Source organism: Pseudophryne corroboree, chromosome 1 (genome assembly GCF_028390025.1).
Source record: "Pseudophryne corroboree isolate aPseCor3 chromosome 1, aPseCor3.hap2, whole genome shotgun sequence".
In the NCBI taxonomy this organism is placed as follows: Eukaryota; Metazoa; Chordata; class Amphibia; order Anura; family Myobatrachidae; genus Pseudophryne; species Pseudophryne corroboree.
Window position 1 is genome coordinate 285,845,564 of NC_086444.1, and position 13,884 is coordinate 285,859,447.

Genomic DNA, 13,884 nt, shown 5'->3' on the forward strand with positions numbered 1-13,884 from the left:
ACGAAAAGTGCCCACCGCTCATCTCTATTGAAATCTCATATGAGGAGACTTTGGAGACTGAGGGTGGGATTTACCAAAGGAAAAATGCTGTAAAAACACAGATTTGTTTTTTTTTTTACAGCATTTTCAAATCTACTAAAACCTGGCCACCCACTTACCGATACGGAAGGTATCGCCATCTTTTTATGGCGATACCCTAAAGAAGCCTCGTCTTATCCCACTGCCCCCAGCGCCACTCACGACGCCCCCCCCCCCCCCTCCTCACCGGCATGCTGTCAGCCTCCAGGCATGCTCTCCGATCCCCCAACCCCTGGGACTGGCTACAGATGTCACATTTTGGGGGGTAGGAGGTGACGGAGACCCCCGCACACCCTCTCACAGGTAATGCATAGGGTCTCTGTCATCGCAATGCGATACTAGTCGCATGTGTTAGTTAGTACATATGCGATTAGTAGCGCTGCGATAGGTGGCGTTGTATATTAGTACATCTGTCCTGGGAGTTAATCAAATACCGATACTACCTCTGTACCTCAGGTGGTTTGACGGAGGCCTCACAGGAGGCAAAATTCAAAGATGCAGAACTTACCACACCATAAGCACCCTCTTGGAGCTTGTTTCATTTTTGCTCTGTTACAAGTCAGAGGGAGCAGGGAACTACCAGGAGGAGCAGTAACGTCAAACATCAAATTTGTACACTGTAATGGTTTTAGATAAAGCTATTGAGAAATAGGGGGAATCCAATTAGCCGCAAGGTTAACCATGCAGCTAACTAGCAGTACCTGCCAATACAATTAGTGGGTTTACCACACGCATTAAGGGGGTCATTCCAACCCGATCGCAGCGCAGCGATCGGGTCAGAACTGCGCATGTGCTGGCGCCTCAGGCGTGGCCGGACCATTGGGGGGGGAGCAGTTCGCAGCGGCTGCGTGACATCACACGCAGCCGCTGCGGGCCGGGGAGCGACGAGTAGCTCCCGGCCAGCACGCTAAAGCTGCGCTGGTCGGGAGCTACTCTTGAAGTGCAAAGGCATCCTTTGCATTTCTACGGGGGGGGGGGGGGGGGGGGGGGGCGGCACTGACATGCGGGGCGGACTAGCCCTGTGCTGGGCGTCCCCATGCATGTCAGTGTGAATGATCGTTACTGTGCTAAATTTAGCACAGCTACGATCAACTCGGAATGACCCCCTAAGACCCAGGAGCTGCAAAGAAAAGTCCACGATAACAGTCCATTATATATATACACACACACACTAGCGTTTGCCAGCATGCATAGCTCGGATGGATGTCTGTTATTGCTCAGCAGAACTAATGTTACAAAGACAGTAGTGCCATCTAATACTGTGATGTATATTATTTTAGATTGTACACATGGGTCCTCATTCCGAGTTGTTCGCTCGCTAGCTGCTTTTAGCAGCATTGCACACGCTAGGCCGCCGCCCTCTGGGAGTGTATCTGAGCTTAGCAGAAGTGCGAACGAAAGGTTAGCAGTTCTGCTATTAAATATTTCCCTGCAGTTTCTGAGTAGCTCCAGACCTACTCCTAGATTGCGATCACTGCAGACTGTTTGGTTCCTGGTTTGACGTCACATACACGCACTGCGTTCGGCCAGCCACTCCCTCATTTCCCCAGGCACGCCTGCGTTTTTACCTGACACCCCTGCGTTTTTTAGCACACTCCCGGAAAACGCTCAGTTTCCGCCCAGAAACACCCACTTCCTGTCAATCACTCACCGATCAGCAGAGCGACTGAAAAGCGTTGCTCGGTCCTGTGTAAAATTGCATAGTTTTGTGTGAAAGTACATAGCACGTGCGCCCTGTGGACCATACGCATGCGCAGAACTGCCGGTCTTTAGCCTGATCGCAATTCTGCTAAAAACGGCAGCGAGCGAACAACTCGGAATGACCCCCATTGATCACAAAATTTCTTTGTAAATTATTTTTGTAGTTTTTATTTCAGGGATCAACAGAAAAAGATGCTTGGGGCTACTAACCCGCGAGCAAGCCATGTAAAGATGCCCATGGGAAAAGCATCTGGTTGTTAGATGTGCCCCTGCGAATTGTTGATCATTATAGAGTAGCAGACATTTACAGGAAACTATTGGGGGGAGGGGACCTGGACTGTGCACACCATAGCTTCTTATAATAGGATGCACTACCTTGCTGGGACTTAGTACTACAATATAGGAACAAGAGTGCAGGTGCACCATACAACCATTAGAATTATAATAATTTAATTATCCATCATATTGAGGTTCTTGGCATACACTGGCCAATATATGAGCCTGCCCACCATCGTCACAGTGATCTCATTGGACAGGTCCCTAACATTATAGGGGTTCACCTCTGGGGCACAGGGTACCCCCAAACCACCCTAGCCAAAAAGTAGCTTCTGAGTATTAGGAGGGCTGAACAATTAACAACTGTAAAAGATGTGTGAAAAATGCTACATACTATAAATAAAAAACAAATACAGGGTGATATAGGTGTTAGAAATAAATGTAAGGTGGTGATGCCCTAAAATGGCCCAGCCAGGGCAATCCAAGGAGCCCCACGCCCCAAAAGTTTACCCCTCAACTGTTAGACTCTCTGCTTCAGTTAGGTTCCTCTGCATAGCAGTCACTTTAAGTCGAGTTCCTTTGCATAACTTAGGTGGGGTCAAGTTCTGCAGAAGCATGATCGGAACACTAACTTTCAGTGCAATGCTGTGCGCTGGAAGTCCTACTGCTTTAAGTGAATTCAAAATTTTTTACACACATATAGTCATGTTATACACTGCATGTGCCGAGTGTTAAGCATCTGTATTTTCTCTAACGTCCTAGTGGATACTGGGGAATAGTATATTACCATGGGGTATAGATCGGGTCCACTGGAGCCTGGAACTTTAAGAAATTAATAGTGTGTGCTGGCTCCACCCCTCTATGCCCCTCCTAGCAGACTCAGTTTAGAAAATGTGCCCAAGGAGCCAGGTGCATTCTGTTTCTCTCCAGAGAGTTTTCTTCAGAAATGTATTTTAGTTTGTTGTTTTCAGGCAGCACTTGTTGGCAACCAGTCTGCCTGCGTCGTGGGACTTAAGGGGGGGACTGAACCAACTTCCTAAGAGTTAATAGTTCGTAATCCCAGCTGACAGGACACTGAGCTCCTGAGTGGATGTTTCTCACACTCCCAGAGTGTGAGCCCACGCCGGCAACATGCCGCCACCCCTTAACAGATGCTGAAGACAGATTTGGTTGGGGGCATGAAGGGATGGTGATCACCTGGCTACGGCCACGGTGCCCACTGGAAACCCAGACTGGCAATATGGTATTCGGGGGTTGTGGGCTCTCGTTTTACACTTTAAATGGAGAAAGCCAGTATAAAGAGAATACAGGGATTCTGATGGGGCTGCTCACACTACCTCAGGAAGAGATAGTTACATTACTCCAAAATATCCAAGATGCTGCAAACTTTATGAGTGAGGCTGTCAAGGAACTTAGTATCATTAATGTCCATACCACTGCTATGGCAGTATCGGCTCATAGAGCCCTGTGGCTGCGACAATGGTCAGCAGATGCTGATTCTAAAAAAGGGGTTGAGAACCTTCCTTTTACAGGGGATGCCTTGTTTGGGGAAGAGCTGAACAAGTGGATATCTCAGGCAACTGCAGGTAAATCTACATATCTGCCATCTGCCCCGCCACCTGCCAGGCGGCCCTACCCTGGACCCTCCCTGCAGTCTTTTCGGGTGGCCAGATTCAGAGGCAAGGCCAGAGGTGCCTCCAGTGCTGTTAGAGGAACTAGTGGCAAGTCTCGGAAGCCAGCAGCTGCTGGACCTGTGGACCAGGCCTCATGATCCTCTGCCACGAAGCCCTCCATGTGACGGTTGGCCCCAGCAGCAGGCGACTTTCAGGTAGGTGCTCATCTTCAACACTTTGCCCATATAGGGGCAGAGTCCTGCTGGGATCCTTGGCTGAGGGACCTCATATCCCAAGGATACCGGCTGGAATTTCAGGAACTCCCTACTCTCTGATTCTTCAGGTCAGGCTTACCAGCTTCACAGGAAGCAAGGGTTTCCTTACAGGAGGCAGTGCAAAAGCTGCTTTCTACAGGAGTTACTATTCCAGTACCTCCTCACTTACACACAAAGGGATTTTACTCAAGTCTCTTTGTGATTCCGAAGCCGGACGGCTCTGTATGGCCGATCTTGAACCTCAAATCCCTGAACCCGTATCTTCGGGTGTTCAAATTCAAGATGGAATCTCTAAGAGCAATGATAGCGAATCTGGAGGAGGGGTAGTTTCTGGTATCCCTGGATATAAAGAATGCATACCTGCATATCCCAATTTGGCCTCCTCACCAAGCGTTCCTCCGGTTCGCAATTCTGGACCAGCATTTCCAGTTTCAGCCTTACCCTTTGGTCTCTCCACAGCCCCAGAGGTATTCACAAAGGTCATGGCGGAAATGATGCTACAGCTGCGCATGAGGGGGGTCCAACTAATTCCATACCTGGACGATCTACTGGTAAAAGCAGTGTCCAGGGAACAGCTGTTGCACAGTATAGACTTGACTACTCGTTTGCTTATGGATCACGGATGTATACTCAATTTCCAGAAATCTCACTTGGAACCTTCTCAGAGAATTCAGTTCCTGGGGATGATCCTGGATACGATGTCTCAGAAGGTTTACCTTCCCATGGACAAGGCTTTGACTATTCAGTCTATGGTTCGGTCGGTGCTGAAACCTCGTGTGGTCTCAATTCATCTGTGAATTCGCTTGCTGGGCAAAATGGTAGCCTCCTACAAGACGATACAGTATGGCAGATTCCATGCGTGACCGTTTCAACTGGATTTGTAGGACAAATGGTCGAGATCTCACCTGCACATGCATCAGCAGATAACCCTGTCACTGAAAGCTCGGATATTCCTGCTTTGGTGGCTACAGGTCCCCCATCTGGTGGAGGGTCGGAGTTTCAACACACAGTCATGGACGTTGTTGACAACAGATGCCAGCTTCCGGGGTTGGGGGGCTGTGACTCAGGGAGCGCAGTTCCAAGGGACATGGTGGATTCAGGAATCTGCTCTTCCGATCAACATCCTGGAACTCAGAGCAATTTACAATGCTCTAATACAGGCCTCATACCTTCTTTGAAATCGGGCCATCCAGGTGCAGTTGGACAACGTCACGGCAGTAGCGTACATCAACCGACAGGGAGGAACAAGAAGCAGGGCCGCAATGCGAGAGGTATCAAGAAGACTCCTCTGGGTGGAATACAACGCAAGGGCCTTCTCAGCCATTTACGTTCCATGGACAACTGGGAAGCGGACTTCCTAAGCAGGCACGACCTCCATCCAGGGAAACGAGGCCTCCACCCTCAGGTGTTTCAACAACTTGTTCACCGGTGGGGTTGTCCAAAAATAGACCTGATGTCTTCTTGTCTCAATACAAAGCTTCGTCATTACTGCTTCAGAACGAGGGACCCACAGGCAATGGCGGTAGACGCTCTGACGATGCCTTGGACTTACCAGTTCATTTACCTGTTTCCTCCAATTCCTCTAATCCCAAGAGTTCTCAAAAAACTCAAGATGGAAAAAGTTCAGGCAATTCTCATTGCTCCGGATTGACCTCGATAGGCCTGGTATGTGGACCTCCTGACCCTGTCGTTGGAGGATCTCTGGTCTCTGCCGCTTCTCAAGGACCTTTTTCAACAAGTCCTGTTCATCTATCCAGACTTACAGCGGCTACGTTTGACGGTCTGGAAGTTGAGAGGGAGATCGTGACCAGGAAGGTTCTTCCCTTCAAGGTGGTTTACACTATGGTTCAGGCATGTACGGTTACCTCCAAACATTACCACCGGATTTGGAAGAAATATGTTTCTTAGTGTGAGGGTCGAAAATGTTCTCCCGTGGAGTGGATAAGGGCTTAAGGTTACGCTCCATCAAGGTCTAGATTTCGTCTCTCTCTATCTTTTTGCCAAAACAACTGGTGGTACTTCCTAAAGTACAGACCTTTCCAAAGGGGTTGTTGCACATTCAACCACCCTTTGTTCCTCCCACTGCTCCGTGGGACCTCAATGTGGTTGTGACAACACAGCCAGCGCGTTGTGTCACACAGTGGTAAAAGACATGCAGCTACTTCCCTAGCCCTGGTCTTACCCATGGACTACACTGATTGTTGATCTGTATTTGGCTATGTACTAGGCAATATTGTATTATATTGTATGATGTTATTGTTACAAGGGTACAGTTATGTTTTCGATGTATATATATGAATGTATTGGTTATTGTGTTATAGTTTGTAAAATAATGTTCCCCCCATGTGACTGCTCAGATAACCTGTGTGTTTGCTGTTGGGTAGATACAGCCAGTCTCAGATGTCAGGCCATACAACCCCCTCATTCTTCCCCACACAATGGATTCCAGGCCACACAATCAGATTAAGTAAGGTTAATTTAGTTAACATCTATTGTGGCCTAGGGAACATGCCTGGGCATGTGAAAGTAGGTTTGCGCTGAAACTGTTCTGGGGGTGTCGCCTTATTGTAGGAAAGACAAAGGTTTTGATAATAGCAAACAGGGGAGGTGAGAGAGATCTGAGAGAGAAGGTCAGAGAGTGGCAGGAGACTGGCTAAGAAGTAATGTTCTGTCAGGAGTTCCAGGAGGGAATTGTCGTGTAGAATTGGATCACAGAAGTGTGCTGAGCTGTTTATAACCCATTCTGTTCAATAAACCACTGTTGGTTTTTCATCTACCACCAAGCTTGAGTGATTTTGAACCCAGTATCCTCACAGTGGTATTGACCTTTCTCCAATCAGATTGGTTTGAACCCTTACATAGGGTTGACTTAAAATACCTAACGTAGAAGACTGTTATTGGCCTTGGCTTTAGCTCGGCGAGTGTCAGAAATCGGGGCCTTGTCATGTAAGAGCCCTTACTTGGTGTTCCATGAGGATAGGGCAGAGCTTAGAACTTGCCCACAATTTTTGCCGAAAGTGGTGTTGGCCTTTCATTTGAATCAACCTAATGTGGTTCCTGCATTATCCAACACTTCTGTTGCTCCAAAGTCCCTGGATGTTGTGAGGGCTTTGAGGATTTACATCAAACGGACTGCTCATCAGAGGAAGTCTGACTCGCTTTTCATCCTTTATGATGCTACGAAAATTGGTTGTCCTGCCTCCAAGCTATCCATTGCTCATTGGCTAAAATTGGCTATCCAACAAGCCTTAACTTCGGCGGCTCTGCAGCTGCCGAGTTCGGTTCAAGCCCACTCCACAAGGTTGGTGGGTTCTTCCTGGGCGGCTTCCCGGGGCGTCTCGGCCTTACAGTTGTGCCGTGCAGCTACTTGGTCTGGTGTGAACACGTTTGTTAAGTTCTACAGGTTCGACACCTTGGCCAAGGATGACCTTCAGTTTGGTCAGGCGGTTTTGCTGGGTCTCGGCACTCTCCCACCCATTCTGGGAGCTTTGGGACATCCCTGTGGTAATATACTATTCCCCAGTATCCACTAGGATGTTAGAGAAAATAGGAATTCCTTTTCTTGTGGATACTGGGCACCTGCCTCAGTGCCTCGTTTTCCTGCTTACCTGGTTGTAAGTGTTAAGGTTTGGTTTGCTGTTGCTTTCCATGTTCCAAGTTTGATTAGCGTTGCTAGCCTTCTATAGTTAGCGTTGCTTTCCTCTGTTCTGGTTAGCTCTGCTATCCTATTGTTTGTGTGTTGATTCGTTACCTCACCGCTTTGTGTTATATCCTTCTCTCAAAGTAGGTCCGTCTCCTCGGGCACAGTTTCCTAGACTGAGTCTGCTAGGAGGGGCATAGAGGGAAGGAGCCAGCACACACTACTGGTTTCTTAAAGTGCCAGGCTCCAGAGGACCCGACCTATACCCCATGGTAATATACTATTCCCCAGTATCCACTACGGACTACGAGAAAAGGAATTACCGGTAGGTATTAAGTTCCTATTTTCCTTTATTTCTCCTCTCCCATCGAGATCATACATACCTCAGTGTCTTTCAAGGTCACTAAGCTATACAGTAGTGAAAACGTAATTCAAATTCATCCAGTACTTTTTGCGTGATGCCGGAACGAACAGACAGACGGCCAAAAATGTTGAAAATATTTTTTTTTGTCTCCATAGTTCATAAACAGTCCTTAGAAGTACATTTCTCCTTAGAAGTCCTTAGAAGTATATACTGTATGTACAATCACAACCCTGACAGTTTTATTATACTTTTTTATTTATTTAATTATATACACACACACACACACACACACACACACACACACACACACACACACACACACACACCTATATATATATATATATATACACACACACACACACACACACACACACACACACACACACACACACCTATATATATATATATATATATATAAACACACACACACACACACACACACACACACACACACACACACACACACACACACACACACACACACACATATATATTAGGTGTTGTTAGGTCCTATCAATTCTCAAAAAAAGACCTTGAATGTTCAGAAAAAGACCAAACTTGCCGTTGGCAGTAATAAAACAGCTTGTAACAACAATATATATATTATGTACGCACAGAAATTAGTACTCATTCTCGCCCGATTACACCTTTTACATAGATTTAATCTTGTTGTCCTCTATGGAAGAAGGGACAGAGGGAAAAAAAAAATCAATTATTTTTCATTCAGTGAGAGTTTATATTAAAATTGTATGCTTCTAAATAAATAAATTAATTAAAATATTTGATGGTATAATAGACATATAAATTACTAGGACCAGTGATGTGGCAAAGTTGTGATTTCAAGGCTCCCAAACTTAACTACCACAGCTCTCACAACCAGTTGCGTCAGGGAGAGCCCTCAGTGCTTTTAGGTGTGGAGCTGGTAGCCCCAGGGAGGGAGTGGGCACATTATTTTTTGCACATGAACATACTGTAGGGGCAGATTTAATTATCAGCGAGTTGCTATCGGAATCTTGTGTGCTATCATAACGCAGGTTGTCTGGGCAGGATAACATTGATCATTCCTGCCTTCATCCCACAGAGCCACAAGCAAGACATGCACAGCTCTCCCCCTCATAACTAGCTGTATTGTGTACAGTGCGAGATTACAACAGAACCTTGCACTTAATTGAAACTGCCTCATAGTAGAGATGAGCGCCTGAAATTTTTCGGGTTTTGTGTTTTGGTTTTGGGTTCGGTTCCGCGGCCGTGTTTTGGGTTCGAACGCGTTTTGGCAAAACCTCACCGAATTATTTTTGTCGGATTCGGGTGTGTTTTGGATTCGGGTGTTTTTTTCAAAAAACCCTAAAAAACAGCTTAAATCATAGAATTTGGGGGTAATTTTGATCCCAAAGTATTATTAACCTCAAAAAACATAATTTACACTCATTTTCAGCCTATTCTGAACACATCACACCTCACAATATTATTTTTAGTCCTAAAATTTGCACCGAGGTCGCTGTGTGAGTAAGATAAGCGACCCTAGTGGCCGACACAAACACCGGGCCCATCTAGGAGTGGCACTGCAGTGTCACGCAGGATGTCCCTTCCAAAAAACCCTCCCCAAACAGCACATGACGCAAAGAAAAAAAGAGGCGCAATGAGGTAGCTGACTGTGTGAGAAAGATAAGCGACCCTAGTGGCCGACACAAACACCGGGCCCATCTAGGAGTGGCACTGCAGTGTCACGCAGGATGTCCCTTCCAAAAAACCCTCCCCAAACAGCACATGACGCAAAGAAAAAAAGAGGCGCAATGAGGTAGCTGTGTGAGAAAGATAAGCGACCCTAGTGGCCGACACAAACACCGGGCCCATCTAGGAGTGGCACTGCAGTGTCACGCAGGATGTCCCTTCCAAAAAACCCTCCCCAAACAGCACATGACGCAAAGAAAAAAAGAGGCGCAATGAGGTAGCTGTGTGAGTAAGATTAGCGACCCTAGTGGCCGACACAAACACCGGGCCCATCTAGGAGTGGCACTGCAGTGTCACGCAGGATGGCCCTTCCAAAAAACCCTCCCCAAACAGCACATGACGCAAAGAAAAAAAGAGGCGCAATGAGGTAGCTGACTGTGTGAGTAAGATTAGCGACCCTAGTGGCCGACACAAACACCGGGCACATCTAGGAGTGGCACTGCAGTGTCACGCAGGATGTCCCTTCCAAAAAACCCTCCCCAAACAGCACATGACGCAAAGAAAAAAAGAGGCGCAATAAGGTAGCTGACTGTGTGAGAAAGATAAGCGACCCTAGTGGCCGACACAAACACCGGGCCCATCTAGGAGTGGCACTGCAGTGTCACGCAGGATGTCCCTTCCAAAAAACCCTCCCCAATCAGCACATGATGCAAAGAAAAAGAAAAGAAAAAAGAGGTGCAAGATGGAATTATCCTTGGGCCCTCCCACCCACCCTTATGTTGTATAAACAAAACAGGACATGCACACTTTAACCAACCCATCATTTCAGTGACAGGGTCTGCCACACGACTGTGACTGATATGACGGGTTGGTTTGGACCCCCCCCAAAAAAGAAGCAATTAATCTCTCCTTGCACAAACTGGCTCTACAGAGGCAAGATGTCCACCTCATCTTCACCCTCCGATATATCACCGTGTACATCCCCCTCCTCACAGATTATCAATTCGTCCCCACTGGAATCCACCATCTCAGCTCCCTGTGTACTTTGTGGAGGCAATTGCTGCTGGTCAATGTCTCCGCGGAGGAATTGATTATAATTCATTTTAATGAACATCATCTTCTCCACATTTTCTGGATGTAACCTCGTACGCCGATTGCTGACAAGGTGAGCGGCGGCACTAAACACTCTTTCGGAGTACACACTTGTGGGAGGGCAACTTAGGTAGAATAAAGCCAGTTTGTGCAAGGGCCTCCAAATTGCCTCTTTTTCCTGCCAGTATAAGTACGGACTGTGTGACGTGCCTACTTGGATGCGGTCACTCATATAATCCTCCACCATTCTATCAATGTTGAGAGAATCATATGCAGTGACAGTAGACGACATGTCCGTAATCGTTGTCAGGTCCTTCAGTCCGGACCAGATGTCAGCATCAGCAGTCGCTCCAGACTGCCCTGCATCACCGCCAGCGGGTGGGCTCGGAATTCTGAGCCTTTTCCTCGCACCCCCAGTTGCGGGAGAATGTGAAGGAGGAGATGTTGACAGGTCGCGTTCCGCTTGACTTGACAATTTTGTCACCAGCAGGTCTTTCAACCCCAGCAGACCTGTGTCTGCCGGAAAGAGAGATCCAAGGTAGGCTTTAAATCTAGGATCGAGCACGGTGGCCAAAATGTAGTGCTCTGATTTCAACAGATTGACCACCCGTGAATCCTTGTTAAGCGAATTAAGGGCTGCATCCACAAGTCCCACATGCCTAGCGGAATCGCTCCGTGTTAGCTCCTTCTTCAATGCCTCCAGCTTCTTCTGCAAAAGCCTGATGAGGGGAATGACCTGACTCAGGCTGGCAGTGTCTGAACTGACTTCACGTGTGGCAAGTTCAAAGGGCATCAGAACCTTGCACAACGTTGAAATCATTCTCCACTGCACTTGAGACAGGTGCATTCCATCTCCTATATCGTGCTCAATTGTATAGGCTTGAATGGCCTTTTGCTGCTCCTCCAACCTCTGAAGCATATAGAGGGTTGAATTCCACCTCGTTACCACTTCTTGCTTCAGATGATGGCAGGGCAGGTTCAGTAGTTTTTGGTGGTGCTCCAGTCTTCTGTACGTGGTGCCTGTACGCCGAAAGTGTCCCGCAATTTTTCTGGCCACCGACAGCATCTCTTGCACGCCCCTGTCGTTTTTAAAAAAATTCTGTACCACCAAATTCAAGGTATGTGCAAAACATGGGACGTGCTGGAATTTGCCCATATTTAATGCACACACAATATTGCTGGCGTTGTCCGATGCCACAAATCCACAGGAGAGTCCAATTGGGGTAAGCCATTCCGCGACGATCTTCCTCAGTTGCCGTAAGAGGTTTTCAGCTGTGTGCGTATTCTGGAAAGCGGTGATACAAAGCGTAGCCTGCCTAGGAAAGAGTTGGCGTTTGCGAGATGCTGCTACTGGTGCCGCCGCTGCTGTTCTTGCGGCGGGAGTCCATACATCTACCCAGTGGGCTGTCACAGTCATATAGTCCTGACCCTGCCCTGCTCCACTTGTCCACATGTCCGTGGTTAAGTGGACATTGGGTACAACTGCATTTTTTAGGACACTGGTGAGTCTTTTTCTGACGTCCGTGTACATTCTCGGTATCGCCTGCCTAGAGAAGTGGAACCTAGATGGTATTTGGTAACGGGGGCACACTGCCTCAATAAATTGTCTAGTTCCCTGTGAACTAACGGCGGATACCGGACGCACGTCTAACACCAACATAGTTGTCAAGGACTCAGTTATCCGCTTTGCAGTAGGATGACTGCTGTGATATTTCATCTTCCTCGCAAAGGACTGTTAAACAGTCAATTGCTTACTGAAAGTAGTATAAGTGGGCTTAAGACTTCCCCTCTGGGATGACCATCGACTCCCAGCGGCAACAACAGCAGCGCCAGCAGCAGTAGGCGTTACACGCAAGGATGCATCGGAGGAATCCCAGGCAGGAGAGGACTCGTCAGACTTGCCAGTGACATGGCCTGCAGGACTATTGGCATTCCTGGGGAAGGAGGAAATTGACACTGAGGGAGTTGGTGGGGTGGTTTGCGTGAGCTTGGTTACAAGAGGAAGGGATTTACTGGTCAGTGGACTGCTTCCGCTGTCACCCAAAGTTTTTGAACTTGTCACTGACTTATTATGAATGCGCTGCAGGTGACGTATAAGGGAGGATGTTCCGAGGTGGTTAACGTCCTTACCCCTACTTATTACAGCTTGACAAAGGGAACACACGGCTTGACACCTGTTGTCCGCATTTCTGGTGAAATACCTCCACACCGAAGAGCTGATTTTTTTGGTATTTTCACCTGGCATGTCAACGGCCATATTCCTCCCACGGACAACAGGTGTCTCCCCGGGTGCCTGACTTAAACAAACCACCTCACCATCAGAATCCTCCTGGTCAATTTCCTCCCCAGCGCCAGCAACACCCATATCCTCCTCATCCTGGTGTACTTCAACACTGACATCTTCAATCTGACTATCAGGAACTGGACTGCGGGTGCTCCTTCCAGCACTTGCAGGGGGCATGCAAATAGTGGAAGGCGCATGCTCTTCACGTCCAGTGTTGGGAAGGTCAGGCATCGCAAACGACACAATTGGACTCTCCTTGTGGATTTGGGATTTCAAAGAACGCACAGTTCTTTGCGGTGCTTTTGCCAGCTTGAGTCTTTTCAGTTTTCTAGCGAGAGGCTGAGTGCTTCCATCCTCATGTGAAGCTGAACCACTAGCCATGAACATAGGCCAGGGCCTCAGCCGTTCCTTGCCACTCCGTGTGGTAAATGGCATATTGGCAAGTTTACGCTTCTCCTCCGACAATTTTATTTTAGGTTTTGGAGTCCTTTTTTTTCTGATATTTGGTGTTTTGGATTTGACATGCTCTGTACTATGACATTGGGCATCGGCCTTGGCAGACGACGTTGCTGGCATTTCATCGTCTCGGCCATGACTAGTGGCAGCAGCTTCAGCACGAGGTGGAAGTGGATCTTGATCTTTCCCTAATTTTGGAACCTCAACTTTTTTGTTCTCCATATTTTATAGGCAGAACTAAAAGGCACCTCAGGTAAACAATGGAGATGGATGGATTGGATACTAGTATACAATTATGGACGGACTGCCACGGTTAGGTGGTATAAAAAAAACCACGGTTAGGTGGTATATATTATAATAATAATACAATTATGGATGGACGGACTGCCTGCCGACTGCCGACACAGAGGTAGCCACAGCCGTGAACTACCGCA

The 13,884-nt window shown here is 47.6% G+C and overlaps 1 protein-coding gene across 2 annotated transcripts in view; it reads left to right on the forward strand.

Moving 5' to 3' along the window:
• KSR2 (kinase suppressor of ras 2) overlaps positions 1-13,884 on the forward strand; it is an 868,249-nt gene that overhangs the window by 389,071 nt on the left and 465,294 nt on the right. The gene's annotated exons all lie outside the window — the stretch shown is intronic.